We start from the raw sequence: 3,205 nt of genomic DNA, 5'->3' as shown, positions 1-3,205 counted from the left end.
ATTTAATTTTCGTGCTTATCCTAATTGTCTGTTTAGTTTATGCATGGCGAAAAGGAGCATTGGAATGGTCTTAGTTTTTGAATATTCAGACAATTAAAAAAAACATTGAGACAGTTATGAATTCCATCGAGTTTCCCTTACTTGATCGAACAACCCAAACTTCAGTTATTTCAACTACATCAAATGATCTTTCAAATTGGTCAAGACTCTCCAGTTTATGGCCGCTTCTCTATGGTACCAGTTGTTGCTTCATTGAATTCGCTTCATTAATAGGTTCACGATTCGACTTTGATCGTTATGGACTGGTACCAAGATCTAGTCCTAGACAGGCAGACTTAATTTTAACAGCGGGTACGGTAACAATGAAAATGGCTCCTTCTTTAGTAAGATTATATGAGCAAATGCCTGAACCAAAATATGTTATTGCTATGGCAACATGTACAATTACAGTAGGGATGTTCAGTACCGATTTTTATAGTACTGTTCGGGGAGTCGATAAGTTAATTCTTGTCGATGTGTATTTGCCGGGTTATCCACCTAAACTCGAGGTTGTTATAGATGCAATAACAAAACTTCGTATGAAAATATCTCGAGAAATCTATGAAGATCGAATTAAGTCTCAAGAGGAGAATCGGTGTTTTACTACCAACCACAAATTTCATGTTGGCCCAAGTACTCATACTGGAAATTACGATCAAGGATTACTCTATCAACCATCATCTACTTCAGAGATCATCCCTCCTGAAACTTTTTTCAAATACAAAAGTTCAGTATCTTCCTACGAATTAGTGAATTAGGCAGTATACTTTTGTACAGAATAACAAAGAACGAGTGAATCTTCATAAATTTTTCATTGTAAATGGGAAATACTTATACAAATAAAAATCAAAAATGGGGGGGGGGAGATAAAAAAGATGCAGGGTCATTTGTCTTCTTGGCTAGTCAAACATGGATTGGTTCATAGATCTTTGGGTTTCGATTACCAAGGAATAGAGACTTTACAAATAAAGCCCGAGGAGTGGCATTCCATTGCAGTCATTTTATATGTATATGGTTACAATTATCTACGTTCCCAATGTGCTTATGATGTAGCACCAGGCGGACTGTTAGCTAGTGTGTATCACCTTACGAGAATCGAGTATGGTATAGATCAACCGGAAGAGGTATGCATAAAAGTATTTGCCGCAAGGATAAATCCTAGAATTCCGTCTGTTTTCTGGGTTTGGAAAAGTGCGGATTTTCCAGAAAGGGAATCTTATGATATGTTGGGAATTTCTTATGATAATCATCCACGTCTAAAGCGTATCTTAATGCCTGAAAGTTGGGTAGGATGGCCCTTACGTAAGGATTATATTGCCCCCAATTTTTATGAAATACAAGATGCTCATTAAATAATACGAAACTAATCTTCACTTCGACAACTCAAGATATTCAAATACATTTGTACGTTCTCTTATAGATATAGCATAGTAATTGAAGTCTCATTCATCTTATTATTATTGATTCAAAATATAAAGAAAAAAAATACAATTAGAGATTTGGTGAGATTATCAAATTTTTAAGATACTTATTTTGGATGAGCCGAGCTAATAGGATGAACTAAATGAGTTCTACATTATGAACTATGTATCACGCATATCACTTAGATGTGCTTTAGAAAGTCACGTAGGGGGAAATGAAGAAATCTAATATGAAAAGAGGAAAAATCAAAATACATGAAAAGAGAATCGGATTCTATTTGTACTGTATCGGAGATGAATCTTGGCCATTCCCGCCTTTCAACTCCCCTAGACTAGACTTTTGGGTCTTATAACGAACTAATTGAACCTTTCAAATATGTATAAAGTATTAATTGAACGTGAGGAGACAGAGTATGAACAAATAAAAAAGAAGAGGAAAGAAAATAAAATTCTTTTCTTTTCCATATCTATATCCATCCTTTACATATTTATATATGTATCCTCTTTATCTTTACTTGTGTATTTTACTCATCTATAAATAGAGTAAAAAATATATATAGTTTAGTTAAAGGGTATATTTCCAGACATCATGATGTATCGGTATTTTTCATAATCTATTTTATTAATGAATCTGTAGAATAGATACGCATACAAATTCATGATGTGCCAAGAACCAGATTTGAACTGGTGACACGAGGATTTTCAGTCCTCTGCTCTACCAACTGAGCTATCCCGGCCATTTCCGACACNTAGCTTATGTGAGGCTGCTAGCGATGGGCTGGGATTGTTACTTATGGTATCGAGGGGACAATATTGGCTAGTGGTAGACTTATTGTGACACGGTTATTTATGAGATCTGTATCCGTAACGACAATATCTGGTGGCAGTGGGTTTATCGTGAGGTTGATGATGATACATAAGAGGCTGCTAGCAGTGGGCTGGGATTGTTACTTATAGTATCGAGGGGACAATATTGGTTAGTGGTGGACTTATTGTGACACTGTTATTTATGAGTTTGAGTTGTTTATGAGTAATAGAACTCGAAACCATTAGTAATTTAGAAATTTTAGAAATTTTATTCATAGATCTGTATGCTTTTGTTGAATATAATAGTTGTTTTTGTGAAATTGATAAGGTGAAAATAATCATCTACGGTTGGACATGAGCCACATCCGTGTCCAAACAAGAATGTTGATCGCAAGGGAGGTGGATTGAGAGAAATCTTGAAAATCCGACCATCAAATTTTTCTTATGTCTTTATCAACCATGTACAGAAGTAGAAAATGAGACTCATCTACGGTTGGACATGAGCTAGATTATTATACGGTTGAATTGAGTTTTGAATAACAGATTCAAACTAGTAATTAATTAGTAAATTTGACCTAGGCGAGTTAGGTGAGAGGCTCTACTTTTGGCTTGGGTTGATGAATTATTTGTGGTATGAGAATGTATGTTTCGTGGTCGCTACACATATCATACTATTTATTATTATGTTATGCTGTGATAGGATGTGCTATGTTGTGTTATGCCATGTTTATATGCTATGCTATAATGTCATTATGTCATGATGTAAAATTATGTCGTGATAATTTGATAGTCTATATTTCATAAACCTCCGTACACCACATCATGTAAATTACGTTATATAAGAAAGACTTGACAGAGATCTTGTATGCATGATTCATAGATGACTTTATATTATAAATGAATGGAGTTTTGACTTGCATCATAAATTTATCACATAA

At 34.6% G+C, this 3,205-nt stretch overlaps 1 non-coding gene across 1 annotated transcript; it reads right to left on the bottom strand.

Moving 5' to 3' along the window:
- Nucleotides 1-2,124: 2,124 nt before the first annotated feature.
- TRNAF-GAA lies at nt 2,125-2,197 on the bottom strand. The gene has a single exon. It is a non-coding gene; the product is annotated as a tRNA-Phe (tRNA).
- Nucleotides 2,198-3,205: the final 1,008 nt, after the last annotated feature.

Source organism: Cucurbita pepo, unplaced genomic scaffold (genome assembly GCF_002806865.2).
Source record: "Cucurbita pepo subsp. pepo cultivar mu-cu-16 unplaced genomic scaffold, ASM280686v2 Cp4.1_scaffold000191, whole genome shotgun sequence".
Taxonomy (NCBI): Eukaryota; Viridiplantae; Streptophyta; class Magnoliopsida; order Cucurbitales; family Cucurbitaceae; genus Cucurbita; species Cucurbita pepo.
Note: the sequence above shows the minus strand (reverse complement) of the source record. Positions and strands in the feature narration are given on the sequence as shown.